We start from the raw sequence: 14,416 nt of genomic DNA, 5'->3' as shown, positions 1-14,416 counted from the left end.
TTTGGTGAAGCAGAATCCTCCTTCCCTCTTACTGATGATGAAGCTGAATCTCGTCTTTCTTGCTTTGTGAAGTGGTGAACCATGAAAATAAAGTAAAACAGGTCGGAACATACTGAGAGATACCAAGAGAAATATCCTTTACGACTGTATGAAAAGTAATCATTTCACAGCTCGTGAGAAAGGGTTGTTAATTTCTTGCAAAAGTTAAAGTTCTTTTGGCTAGGTCAATTAAAATAACACTTTTCTTGGTAGAATCTTCTGGTTACAATTGTACTTTTCTTTTATTTCTTTTGCTTTTTAGGGCCGCACTTGCAGCATATGGAGGTTCCCAGGCTAGGGGTCCAATCGGAGCTGCCGGCCTGCACCACAGTCACAGCAACACGGGATCCGAGCCGAATCTGGGACCTACACCACAGCTCACGGCAACGCCAGATCCTTAACCCACTGAGCGAGGCCAGGGATCGAACCCAAAACCTCATGGCTCCTGGTTGGCATCATTTCTGCTGCGCCAGGACAGGAACTCCACAGCTGTCCTTTTCTTTAATGCCTTCTTCTGAATTGATCCAAAGCCAAGCAGGTCCAATTTCTCTTTACTTGGTTTTATAAAATCATATTACTTACTGAGTGAAGGACTGGGAACAATTGTTTTCTGCCATGACTATTACTTAAGCCACTGTGGGTCCTTCTGCAATTCTCTGTTCCCTTTTATTCTTCCCCTTTCTGTCCCAGCTTACCTCAAATGACGCGGTGTCCTCCCGCATCCTGGCAGAGAAGAGACTTTAGCTTCATGCCTGTGTTTCTTTAATGCCTTTGGTCCTTACACGAGGCTGTCCTCATGGGATCCAGTGCCTGGGCCAAAAATGGAATCAGGTTCATCTCTGAAGTTACTTATGATGCCCCTTCCTATCCTTTCTCTCTTGAAAATGAACAATGCAGTTAAAAGACTCAATCACATCACGCAGGCATGACAGCGTAGTGGTTAAACACATTAGACAAAGTGGCTCATGCCCCCTTGCTCAGATTCAAATCACAGCCCTAGATTATCAGCCTCTCGCTGCTCGCATTTCCTCTTCTGTAAAATGCAGACGCTAATAAAGCCCTTCATCTCATAGTGCTAATTCCAGGGTGAAGAAAATTAAAACATCTCGAGCCCGAGAGCAGTAACAGACAAATAGTAAGTGCTGGGGAGAGGTTTGATGTGTTTATTGTAATTTTACAAAGGATTACAGTAAAAGCCATATTCACTACATTATGAGGCTTAGTGGTTAATATTTCTAGATCCATCCAAGGACACGGGGGCATGCAAATGCCTGTTATAAATTTAGAAAATTGCAGAAAATTCGCTTGGTTATTTGACTTTGCTTCAAATTGGAAATACATCAGGCTGCATTTATTGGAAATCTTGTGAGTATTTGGATTTTAAATCTAGACATTCATGATTACATGCTGGAGAGTTAAAAAGAGCAACCAGAATTACGCAGGAACACAAAGTGACTGTTAAAATTATTGTACATTCTTGCGCACAACATGGTCCAGGGACCAACTTTTCAAGATGATGATAGAACCGTGGGTACCAGCTTTATTTCTCCTGTTTAAAACCAGACTATGTTTCATTTAATAACAACTGTGCTTTTCCCTTGTAAAATGCATGTCGAGAAAGTTAAGAAGTGTCGGGGTAATAACATATGATCCTGCCCCTCAAATAAAATGATTCTTTTTATTACTCGTAGACTACATCGCCCAATTAACTCTTAGGTATGCGCTTTTGTGTTAGTCTCTAATGTTTCAAGAAAAATGTCTGTTTGCGAGGGTCCAGCTTGATACTAAGATACCAACCTAGCCTTGGAGTGAGAAGCCCCGCTTTTGAGCTGTTCTACCCTTCAGCACGATTATTGAGGATTCACAGGAAGTTTCGTGTGTGTGTGTGTGTGTGTGTGGGTGTGTGTGTGGTGGGGGAGAGTGACACAGAGAGAGTGAGAGCAGGGTGGGTGCTGGGGGATGGCCAGGACATAAGAGCAGAGAGAGGGAATTTTTAAAAATTTCAGATTGATCTGCATTCTAAGGAGAGAGCAGGTGAAAAGCACACTGTCCATCAACCTTTGCAGGCAGCTCAGGACGTGGACGGGCGAAGGTTGGTGGGTGAAGGCTGGTGGCGCAAAGTTCTGAGCGAGTGTATGAGTTGGACTATGCTGCCCGCGGGCACAGGGAGAGGACACGAGGAGTGCTGGGTTTCTGCTGGAGAGAAGCAAAGCCTTCTTAGGAATTCCACCGGCAGAGACTCAGTTCTTACAATGAGACTCTTTTTCTAGAAGTGGAAATAGGTCCAGACACAGGAAGTGGGGTCAGGAAAACCCTGGTGTTGATGGCCATGCAGAATTGGGGTGGCATGGACAGGATGAATTCAGAGAGGACCAGAGCAGAGACTGTCAGCATAACTTCCCGGAAGTTTTTAAACAAAGCAACTCCCCACTGGGATGGAATTGAGAGTTGACACTGAGCCCCCATGAATACCATCTGACATTTTAGCATGTGATCATGTTTATATTAGCCAATTATATTATATATATAATATATATATTATATATATATATATAAAATAAGATATATATTATCTTTTTTATTTCGGGCTGTACCTGCAGCATATGAATTTCCCAAGCTAGGGGTTGAATCAGAGCTATAGCGGCCAGCCTACACCAGCCACAGCAATGCTAGATCCTCAACTCACTGAGCGAGGCCAGGGATTGATCCCGCATCGTCATGGATACTAGTCAGGTTTGAATCCGCTGAGCCCCAGTGGGAACTCCTGGCCAAGTATATATTTTACACTATAGACTTATGGGCTCAATAATTTCAATCCTTTTTCTGTCTTCACGAAATCTTGATTTATATAGCAAATCAAGGTACCTGAATTAGGTAGGTATCAGTTGTCTTTGCTGTGTAGCAGACTACCCCAGGACGGAGCAGCTTAAACCAGCGTGCTGTTTGTCTCAGTGTCTGTGGCTCAGAAGTCTGGGTCCTTTGTGCTCTTTCCCAAGGCTTCTGGCAAGGTGCTGCCTGGAGCTATGGTTTCATCTGGAAGCCCGATTAAGGAAAGATCTGCAATTAAATCCCTTCCAAGGCCTTAAATTATTGAGGGCTGGTGCACCGAGGGCCTCAGTTCTTGCTGGCTGTTGAGCAGAGGCCACTGACTCTTCTTTGTGGTGTGGGTCTTTCCAACAGGCAGGTTCCTCCTTAAAACCCAAGGGGGAGAGGGAGAAGAAGAGAGAGAGAGGGGAAGAGAGAGAGAGGGGGAGAGAGAGAGAGAGAGAGAGAGAGAGAGAGAGAGAGAGAGAGAGAGAGAGAGAGAGAGAGAGAGAGAAAGAGAGAGAGAGATTTCTAGAGAGACAGGACCCACAATCTCGCACAACCTCACCAAGGAACCACCTGCTGCTGTGGTTGTTTGTGCTCTAGGTCAGTAGCCGCAGTTACTCAGGAGCAGGGAGACCAAGGCTGTGAAACCCAGAGGGCCAGCACGGCGTCCCAGGGCTGCCTCCCACACCAGTTTTCCCTTTTGCCATCAGGGGACCCTGTGACAGGGTGGATGACTCTAGGTAAGCTGTGTCCTTCACAGATGTTATTTGAAAGGCTGGACGCCTTTAGGTGTGAAGACGCTCCTTGCCTGTGTTCTTGAGAAACATTGTAGAGATGGTGGGACAGTGGCGAGTGGTATTAAATAAAATAACATGCAGTGCTGAGCCAGCCTGGGGACCAGTGAGGGCTCCATAGGCTCTGAGACCCCTTCCTGCTTAACCTCAGTGACCTTCATCACAACAGCAGCTGCCCTCGGAAAAGGCTCAGTGCTTGCTTGGCCGTAGAGCCCTTTGAGGTCCGGCTTGTGCTCCCTTCCAGCCTCCCCCCGACCCCTGACACTCTCTCTGGTCCCCAGTTTCCCCATGTGTCATGCCCGTTCCCTCCCCTTCCCCCAGCACCCCTGAACTCCCTAGCACTTCTGTCTCCCCTTCCAGCATCAACTTTGGTGTCACCTCCTCTAGGAAGTCTCCCCAGCTGTGCCAAGTCTGGGCTCCCCAGGTCTTGTCTGCGCATTTCTGCTGCATTTCGAGTTTTGCCTTATGTTGCCGTCCTCCTCCTCCCCTGATTATTCCTGCTCCCTCTGCCGCTCCTCCATTAACAGACTCAGTTATCCCTGCCTCTGAGAAGGCGGCCCCCTGGGCCCTGGGGAGTTTGGGGTGAAGAAGGAAGTGGGATAGAGAAGGCAGAGAGGGAGGGCACCCTGCAGACTCCCTGCTGACTGCGCCCTCTAGGTCAGGTGCCCGGCAACTCCAGCTGTGGCCACCGGAGGGGAGTGCCAACCCTCAGGCTGCCACTGCTGCTGCCGCCACTGCTGCTGTCACTACTGCAACCACTGTGACAACTGCTACCCTCTACTACTGCTGCCGCTACTATTGCTAGTGTTTTGCAACTGCTACTGCCCACACTCCAGCCACAACTGCTGCTTAATTACTACTTAATTACTATTCCTACTGCCTTCTTTTATTTTTTTCCTTCTTTTGTCTTTTTAGGGCCGCTTCCCGAGGCACATGGAGGTTCCCAGGCTAGGGGTCTAATCAGAGCCCTTGCTGCCAGTCTACGCCACAGCCACAGCAATGCCAGATCCAAGCCACATCTGTGACCAACACCACAGCTCACGGCAATGCTGGATCCTTAACCCACTGATCAAGGCCAGGGATTGAACCTGCGTCCTCATGGATACCAGTTGGGTTTGTAACCCACTGAGCCACAATAGAAACTCCCAACAGGTGCTATTTTAATACTTTACATCTTAGCTTATTTAATTCCTTTTCGAATTTAAGTAGTAATTGCTATTTTTTCTTTTCAAAGATGAAAGGAGGCAAGAAAAAGTAAAAATTCGTCCTGGGTCCTGTCGCCGGTGCTTGTTTACTCTCCCTCCTCTCCAGGTTGTAAGTGTCGGGAGTTCAGGCACCGTGTTTAAGCTGCGTGTTTTGGAAGATCCAGGACGGAACCGCGCTCCGTGTGGATGGGGTGGTCAGGGTCGAATACACCATCAGAGAGAAAATTAGAACCCCTTGGGCGAACGTTTTCATCCCTTGTTGGCTTGTCGGCTCAGTTTTCTCCTCATATGAGCTAACACCCTGTCCACAGGCTGCACAAAACGTTCAGTGAACAGCTGTGTGATCCTGAGCCACAGGAAACGCCCCCCAGCCCACAGCATCCGTGGCAGAGAGGAATGCTGGACCCCCGCTCTCCTCGTCTTGGGAGGAGCTGGTTCCAGACATGGTGGCGGAAGGGAATTGTCAGCGGTGGCCACAGGGCATGTGTTTGCGGACAGTGAGCTCAGCACCTATTTAAATGTTGTCTCTTCTTAGAGACAATGAAAAATTAGACTGCTGTGAAAAGCTCACAAGGGGTCCCCAGTCTAGCTGACTTTCACATGAAGTCTTGCTGTGCTGGTGGGAGGGAGAAAAGGAGATTTTTAGACGTGCGGGGTCAGGTAGAGGTTGACGGAGATGTGAACTGTTGCAGGTGTGGGGATGGGGGTGGGAGTGGGGTGGGGATGGACCACCCCAGGCTCTTTTCCTGCCAGCCTGGGGGCCCCCAGCAGCCTTCCGGGGTGAACAGCATGGAAGCTCGAGGGTCTCACAATGAACAGGCAGACTACTCGGCTGAGCTGCTTGCCTTTGCTCTTCATTGGGTGATGCTTGTTTCAAACCACCAGGAAATGTTTCTGGCTCTCCGCTGTGTTTCTGCCTTCACACAAGCCTTGAAGTTGTCCCGGCTCCCCAGAATTTGGGTTCTGGGGAGCTGAAGCGTGTGTCCCCATCAAGACCCTTCAGACTCTCAAACTCAGTCATCTGGTCTAGGGTTGCCTGCCTTGGCACCTCTGAAGGGTAGCATTATCAGATGCCCCTGGGAAAGGCAGGGTTTCTGTTCTCGGCAGGAACGAGGACGTCAAAGGCTCCTCCAGGTTCTCCCAGCCGGACCCTCCTGCCCAGTCGCCTTCATCCAGCTCTGCTTGGCTGAGGGCTCTGCCCTGTCGCTGATGCCCCAGGCTCTGGCATCCATGGTGAGCCTGTGGGCTGGAGCCTGGTCCTTTTAAAAAGAATGGAGTTGTGTGTTCCTCTCCAATCCCTCGTGACTCTACTGAACTTTTCAAAACGTCAGAGAGAGAGAGGGAGATAGAGAGAGGGAGAGAGGGAGACAGAGAGAGGGAGAGAGAGGGAAGGAGACGGAGAGATAGAGACGGAGAGATAGAGACAGAGAGAGACTGAGAGAGGGAGAGAGAGAGAGAGGGAGAGTCACTGGTTAATGTTTCTTCTCTAACCTTCTGGTGCATGTTTGCAAGACCCCCATTTTTTTTTCTCTGCATTTATTATTTTTAAAAATTCTATCATATACGTGTTTTCTAATGGTGCTTCTGCCCTTTTCTGGGCCTACTTTCCTTTTCCAAAGATGGTTATTGGTGCTTGGATTTAATGGGAGGTCAGGACTGGGAGGCAGGGCTGGGGCCGGACCCCCTTGCCACTCTGGTGAGCGGAGTCCAGTGCATTCTGCAGCCACCTTTCTCTCCTGCTCCCACACAGTTTCACATCCCGCATTGGATTTAAATTTGTGAGTGGGGCAGTTCCCGTCATGGCTCACCGGTGAGCGAATGTGACTCCTATCCATGAGGATGTGGCTTCAATCCCTGGCCTCGCTCAGTGTGTTATGGATCTGGCGTTGCCATGAGCTGTGGTGTAGGTTGCAGACGCAGCTCGGGTCCCAAGTTGCTGTGGCTGTGGTGTAGGCCGGCAGCTGTAGCTCCGATTTGACTTCTGGCCTGGGAAGGTGCCACAGGTGCTGCCCTAGGGAAAAAAAAAAAAAGGATAAATTTGTGAATGGAAGCAGGAGAACTTAACTCTTCTAATGCTATGTTATCAGTTAAATAACAGACTGAACCCACAATAAATTCTCAAAGATCTTGAATATTTATCTGGGATTTACAAGTTATCATGTTATTTATTTAGTAAATGTTTATTTACTTACTTTTTGGCTGTGGTGTGCAGTGGCTTGGTGGGGGATCTCAGTTCCCAGTGTGGGGATCGAAGCCTGGCCACGGTGGGGAAGGCACCAAGTCGTAACCCTGACGCCTCCAGGGAACTCCTACTTAGTACGTTACTGCATGAAACTGTCTTTGCTGTGTTGATGCCACGAGAGATCATTTCCACACGTGCAATTCTGCATTAACTCAGTTGTTACTAAGCAGGTTAATGTGGGCCCTGCATTAATTTTACACTTTGTTCTGTCCACATCTGTCCTCCTTTGATCCCATTTGAAGTGCTGCCCGTTTACATCAACTGTGACCCTTGATACAGTGATTCAGGTCTGTCACATTATCACTTTTCTTTTCTTTGCAGTGCGAGGTTCCTCTGCTAGTTATACGCCTGCTGTCTTTGGGGGTCATCAACTATGTTTTGCGTAGGACTTTAAATACATTTACATTTATTTTATATACTGTTAAAAACATTTTAAGTGTTTGCTCTATGGATCAGAATATCTATCTTTTATCACTGTCTACTTAGAATTGATATTTTATTATTTTAAAGGTAGAATAGGAGTTCCCGTCGTGGCGCAGTGGTTAACGAATCCAACTGGGAACCATGAGGTTGTGGGTTCGGTCCCTGCCCTTACTCAGTGGGTTGACGATCCGGTGTTGCCGTGAGCTGTGGTGTAGGTTGCAGACGCAGCTCGGATCCCGTGTTGCTGTGGCTGTGGTGTAGGCTGGTGGTTATAGCTCTGATTCGAGCCCTAGCCTGGGAACCTCCATATGCCGTGGGAGCAGCCCAAGAAATGGCAAAAAGACAAAAAAAAAAAAAAAAAAAAGAAAAAAAAGGTAGAATGCTTGATCGTTTTTGTTGCACATATCTTAGTATTTTCTTAAGTCTCCTGGAAATAACTTTAAAAATTTTTCTTTTTTGTGGTTAGAATGAGAAATAACATTTCTTTTTGTATAGTGACCTCGTATTTGTGATCTTATCTTTCTTGTAGTTGTTTTGAACATCCTTTTTCTGTAGAATCATCGCAGCTGTGAAAAAGGCTGCTTGATTTCTGTCTTTCCGTAGGCTACTTATTTTTCCTGCCTTATTTCAATGGCCAGGGATCCCCAGCACAACTTCTCTGTTGGTGTTATAATTCACAGGTTGCCCAAACATTATTATCCCCAATACACACTTTAATTTTTGCATTAAACAGTAAAATGTCTTCTAACTAAATTATGAGAAAAATAAAGCCTATTCACAATTTTTCGAACTTACTAAAATAGCTGCCAAATCTAGTTGGCTTCCTTCCTTCATGTAGATCCACGTCACCGCCTAGCTGGCGTTGTTTCCTTCAGGCTTCAAGGAGGAGGGAAAGGGAATACTTCCCTTAAGCATTTTTACAGCTCAGGCCCCTTGGAGAAAAACTTCCATTTTCTTTTTTTAATCTGATAGTATCTTTTCTTAAATGCTCATTTTTCAAGGACATTTTCCACTGGGTATAGATTTCTGGACTGATTTTTTTTCTTTTAACACTTAAAAATACTATTTTATTGCCTTATGGCTTCTATTGTTTCTAATGAGAAAGTCAGCTGTCATTTCTCTCATCCCCCCCCCCCCACTGTATATTATGTGTTAGTTCTCTCTAGGTAAAAGAAGATTTTCTCTCTAACTTTGGATTCTAACAAATTGATGGTTTAGTAAGATTTATGATGGGCTTAATTGTGGTTTTCTTATTTATTTTGCCCATGTTTTATGGAGCTTCTTGGATGTATTAGGTGATATCTCTCACTGCATATCAACATTTCGGCCATTATTTCTTTAAGTATTTTGTCTTCTGCCCCGTTCTTGGACTGAACTTACACATGAGTTAGGCTGCTTGGCCTTCCCCATGGTTTACTAAGACTCTGCTGATTTTACAGCAGTCTTATTTCTGTTTCTTCTTCAGACTGTATTGCTCTTGTTTTTCTGTTGATTTTCTTTTCTGTTGCCTCTAATTTGTTGTTAAGCCCACCCATTAACAACTCACTTCAGATCTTGTGCTTTTTACCTTTAAGAGTTTCTGTTTGGATTCTCCACTCATTTATTTTCTGTAAGTGTGTTTTCCTTTATGTTCTCAAATGTATTTACAATGACTGCTCTAAAGCACATGTCTGTTTATTTCAAAGTCTGAGACATCTTGGGCTTAGTTCCTGTTGACCTTTTTTGGGGGGAGGTCTTGCTTGCGGGTCACATTTCTGTTTCTTTCCATGCCCAGTGATGGTTAAAACTGTCATTTGGCTGTTAAGGGTCACATCTTAGAGACTGTATTTTTGTTTTGTTGAAACTTGTTGAATTTGTTCTATGAGGCGTGAACTTATCTGAACTCAAACTCCAACCTGTCTTTTCCACAGTTGGCAGCTCCTGACTTTCACACTCAGTTTTTAGCCACTGGATGTTTTCTCGGGTCCCCGGGAATTCCCTGCACACGTGTATTTCGCAGCCCGTCAATGGTGTGGGCAGGATTTCTGGTGGACTTTGGTCTTGGCTTTTCAGCAGCTCCCTCTCTTTTAGGAGTTCACCCCCACTTTTTAGATGCTCTGCCCAAGCCACAAGAGGATTGGAGAAGGCCCTTTAGAAAAAAGGTACAAACCCGTATATCTCACTGCTGCTTTCCTGTGTTTTAAATGTAGTGTCTTCTTCTTTATGATCTGCTTTTGGAGTATTTTATCCAGGTTTTACAGTTGTCTTCTGGGGGGGGGGTCTGGTCCATCTCCTCTACCCACTGCTCCTGGAAGCTGGACCCTCCTTCTGAGAGTGTTTGAAGAGTAAGCTCTTCACATTACACCATTCAGACTGCCCGGTTCCACAGGTGTAGTTGTCATCTTCAGCATCAGCAGGGGTATCATTTACCTTTTAATGAAGCTTGGGGAGGGCAGTGTGACATCTCTGTATTTAACATATAAATAGCCTGTAGCAATGATGGTACCACATACTTGACCTACCACAGGCAGCTAAGTAAGACCCTCCAAAGACATCCAGATCCAGATCCCCAGGACCTGTGAATGTGGCCTGCGTGGTATAAAGGACTTGCCAGCTGCAGTTAAGTTAACCTCCCAACCTGAGATGGGAGGTTACATTGGCCCATTTAGCTGGTCCCAGTGCAGCCCAAGTGTCCTTGTGAGGGGAAGGCAGGAGGGCCAGAGTGGAGAGAAGGCCACGCGATGAAGAAGCAGAGGGAACCAGCGACAGAAGATGCTCTTTGAAGGTGGAGGAAGGGGCCATGAGCCATGGCGAGCAGGTGCCTTGAAGCTGGAAGAAGCCAGGGCACAGATCTCCCCGGATCCTGCAGGAGGAACGCGGCCCTGCTGACACTTTGACCGCAGCCCAGCGAGACCCATTCCAGACTTCTCTCCAGAACTGTGACAGCACCCATCTGTCTGCTTTAAGCCCCTGAGCTTGTGGTGACTCGTTATGGCAGCTATGGCAAAGTAGTACACCTGCCAAAGTGATTTTATCTGTGGCCCACACAGCTTTCATTTCACAAAAAAGAAACAAGCTACCTAGACCCACTCCTCACACAATCACCTAAAAGAACTCATCAGAGATGGACTTACCTGTGTCTCTCCAAAACAGCTGTTTACTGCTGACCCAGTGACTTGGTTCACTGTTCACGGACCAGTTGGGAAGCCCAAGAGATGTGTAACAGAATCATTTCAGCACTTTGATTTTTAAAAAGTTTTTTATACATTCTTTTTCTCACATTATCTTCCATCACGTTCCATCACAGGTGATTAGATACATAGTTCCCTGTGCTGTACCGCAGGATCTCATTGCCTGGCCACTTCAATCGCAAGAGTTTTCATCTGCTTTGGATCTCTCCATCAAATCTGAATGGGCGCTTTGCTGGGTAGAGTCTTTTGGGTTCCAGGTTCTGCCTCCTCATCACCTCCAACACATTTGGCCACTTCCTCTGGCTTGTAGAGTTTCTGCTGAGAGATCAGCCGTTGTCCTTCTGGGACTCTCCTTATATGTGATGTGCTGCTTCTCCCTTGTGGCTCTTAATATTTTTTATTTGAAGTTATATTTTGTCTGTTTGATTAGTATGTGTCTTGCTGTATTTCTTCTGGGGTTTATTTTATATGGAACTCTCTTCCACTTGATTGGGTGTTTCCTTCCCTATGTTTGGGAAAATTTCAGTTATAATCTCTTCAGCTGTTTTTTCTGGCGCTTTTTCTTTCTCTCCCCCCTCTGGAACCCCTAGGATGCGAATGTTGGCACGGTTAATGCTGTCCCAGGTGTCTCTCAGACTCTCCTCAGTTCTTTTCCTTCTTTTTTCTTTCCTCTTTTCTGTAGCAGTGATTTCCACCATTCTGTCTTCCACCTCGCGTATTCGTTCCTCTGCCTGCGTTAACCTGCTCTTGGTTCCTTCTGGAGCCTCTTCCATTTCGGCTATTGCTCTTCAAACCCTCTGGCCCTTTGTTAAACATCGCTTTTAAGTTCTCCATCTGTGTCTCATCCTTTTGCCAAGATCTTGAATCATCTTTACTATCATCTCTCTCAATCCTTTTTCAGGTAAATTGTCTATCTCCTCATCATTTAGTGGCTTAGTGTGTTTTTATGTTGCTCCTCTGTCTGAAAGCTACTTCTCTGTCCTCTCATAGTATCTACCTTACTGCTTATTGTCCTCTCGACAGCTGGTATGTAGATGTTGAAGCAGGTGCCCAGTCCTGGGGTTCTCAGGAGTGGAAATGGCTCATGGGTACCTCTTTGCTGGGTAGGCTCCAGGGACTGCTCTCGGTAGATTTAGGTGCAGGTGTTGCTGTTCTGCCGGCACTCTCCTTGCTTGGCCACTCTAGGGGTCTCTCTCTAAAGCCTCAGGGGTGGGGGGCTTCTCCCTGATTATTGCTCACAGTTTCTCTCTGTGGCTGAAGGAAGTGTGTTTCTGGTGGTCCCTCCCCTTGTCTTGCAGCTGGTAGGAGTGCTCTCTGCAGCCCTGCAGATTGGAATGTGGGTTAATGGGCCTCCCCTGGCTCCCTTGGTGTGGAGAGAGTGCCACTGACCTGAAACTTCACAGGGCCATGGGCAGGTGTCCTGTATCTTGTGCTTTTCTCCGGTTGGGCAGCCCATAGCTCTGTCAGGGAGTGAGCACTGGCAGCCCTCTGATGAAAATGGGTCCTGCCACCAGCAGCTTTTCTGGCACTGCTTTGCTAGCCTGAGCTTCTGCAGATTCTCTGGGCAGAAGGCACCTGTGCTTTCCCTGATGAACAGGCAGCAGGCCGCGGCAGCCCTCTTGTGGGAATGGGCACAGCCATGCCAGCACGAGCCTCTTTGGATTCTCTGGGTGGAGCCAAGGCGCCCGTGCTTTACCTGATCTCTTGGGGGCTGAGTGCCGCCCCTGCCGGCAGCTCTTCTGGCACAGGTCCAGGTCGGGCTCCACTGGTGAGGAGCCCCCACCGGCAGGAACTGGGAACTTGTGTTATTCCCTGAGGCAGTTACTCCATCTGCTCCCAGAAGTCTGGATCCTAAGGGTGGGGTTGCTTCCCAGCCATTGCTGGGCAGCTACTCAGGCCACATGGTTGCTGAGCTGAGGCAGGCCGTGTCCTGCAGCTTGAGAAAGTGGGTGCAGGGAGCGAGGCTGTCTCGGTGGGCCCCACCCTTTCTTCCATCTCCCCTAACCAATGGCGTCTGGTCTCTAAGCCTGACTGGGTTGCTTCTGCTTAGATGCTCTCCACGGTGGTCCCTCTATGCCAGTCCCTCCGGGCTGTTTCCGCCAGGCCAACCCCGTTTTTTCCCTGCATAGCTGGCCGCAGTGCCCTCTTTGGGTCTGATCTCTAAGATCAAAGTTTTAGTTCCCAACACCTGCTGGCACCTGCCTTCGGTTGTGGTTGTCTGTTGCCCGTATCACTGGCTGTTTGTGGAGGACTGTCTGCTTCTTAATTGCTTCAGACCATCTGCCTAGAGCTCCTCCTCCGTTTTTGGCTGGTCTCGTCGCTGGTGGGGAACTTCCCAGGCTGCAGGAGCTGTTCCCCTTTCCAGCTCCCACCTGGGAGAGCAGGTCTCATCTTGATTCCTTTTGCTTCTTTTTCTCTTGTTCTTGTTCTTTCTTCTTTCTTATGTCTGGTCTGGTTTTGTAATGCTTCTCTTGTTCTATCGTATGAGATCTTTTGTCAGTGTATGCAAATTTTCTGTGTGAATAATTCCACGTATATTTGGATTTTCAGAGTATTTGTGGGAGTAGATGAGCCTTACGTCCTGCTCCTCTGCCATCTTAGACCCCTCCCATGTTGATTTTATGAGGCTGTGAGCTCTTGGAGTGGGGGCGCCCAAGCCACATTCTACGGTTTTCCACCGCCTGGCATTTAGCACATCACATAGTAGGTTCCTACTTGTTATTTGTTAAAACATAATTGGAACCTACTGTTGGGCACAGGGAACTCTCCCCAGTATTCTGCGATCATTTATATGGGAAAAGAATCTGGAAGAGAATGGATGTGTGCACACATACAACTGAATCACTGCTGTACACCCTGTAAATCAACGGTACTTTATTAAAACTTAAACAAAAACAAAAACAAAACCCCATACTGAGTCCCCACTGTGGTGCCGTGGGGTAAGGATTGGATGTTGCTGCACCTGCAGCTCAGATTAAATCCCTGGCTCTGGAAATGCCACACGCTGTAGGTGTGGCCGAAAAAGAAAAACATTAAAACATAATCGTGAAGTAATTTTCTGTTGCCCTGAAGCTGATACAGATGACGGCCACTTGTCAGACAACTGGAGAAGATGGCTTACCAAGCCGTCTCCTTTCTCGGATGGACAAAGTGTGCAGCCTCCTCTGTCCTGTAGGAACTGTGATTGTCCGGAAGGTCCACGTTCCCGAGGGTCCCCGCGAGCAGAGCAGGCCCTGCTCCCCTCAGACGCTGACGTCATTCCTCTCACGCTGCACATTTATAACCACCCGCCCCCTTCTTCGGAGCCGTGTAATGCTCGGCAGCTGCTTTCAGAGGATGTTCACGGCTCTGGCAGCCGTTTTTTGGGCACCAGGGCTTTTTGGTGACCTTCCCCGCTGTGGCACAGTGGGGTCTGTGTTGTTATTATGTCTTATTTCCATTTGGGAAAGAGTCTCCTTAATTGGCATTTCTGTGCTGGGGCTTTGGGGAGCCAGCTATGCCCCTTCTGCCCACACCCACTATTGTCCTTTGTCCCCAGCTGACCTGTGGCTGGCCATCCAACTCCCTTCTCATCGAGAAAACTCCACTCCTCTGTGGATGGATTTGATTCTTAATTCAGAGCCCTTGGGGTTCACAGCCCTCTGAACAATAATTTCCACAGTCTGGGAGCCCATGTATTATCTGAGCTGTATCCGAGGTATTTCAGTCCATACATTATCTGAGCTATATCCA

This window comes from Sus scrofa, chromosome 3 (genome assembly GCF_054392235.1).
Source record: "Sus scrofa isolate SSC_HxYL_T2T_F1_AM1 chromosome 3, Sscrofa_HxYL_maternal_Yorkshire_Landrace_v2.0, whole genome shotgun sequence".
Taxonomy (NCBI): domain Eukaryota; kingdom Metazoa; phylum Chordata; class Mammalia; order Artiodactyla; family Suidae; genus Sus; species Sus scrofa.
The sequence above is the reverse complement of the archived record's forward strand: the minus strand, read 5'-3'. Positions refer to the sequence as shown.